Genomic DNA, 520 nt, shown 5'->3' on the forward strand with positions numbered 1-520 from the left:
AGCGATAATTTTGATTTATTTGGCGCTGACACGTAGCGTGATTTATGTCTAATTAAACTAATTTAGTACGATACACTAGTGAGTTTATTGAAAAATGCAAGCGGTAAAGCAGAACAAAAATCTTTGAATTTGAACACGTGACACAAAACTGACATAAAAAAAAGTCGTTTTTCGAAAAAAACGCCGTTGCCTCATTAGTTAATTAATTTTTTTAATTAATCAGAGAACAAAATTGAGTTAATCAGAGCACAAAGTTTGCACACAACTTTTCCACACACATGCAAGTAGGAAATTCCAAAATCCCCATACAACAATATGGCGTCGTCTACCGAAGTGAGGTTTAAAAAATGGCGGGAACAAAAACATGAATTTCTCGACCGATTTGAAAGATTCATACCGTAAATTTTTCGCTTCTATATGACGTGTTTCTATAATTTAATACATGTAGATTTTTCTCCCTCAGAAACCGTTACAATAACTGGTTACATGTACTTTTGCCTCATTCAAAAACTGCAACAAA

Source organism: Ciona intestinalis, chromosome 14, assembly GCF_000224145.3.
Source record: "Ciona intestinalis chromosome 14, KH, whole genome shotgun sequence".
NCBI lineage: Eukaryota > Metazoa > Chordata > Ascidiacea > Phlebobranchia > Cionidae > Ciona > Ciona intestinalis.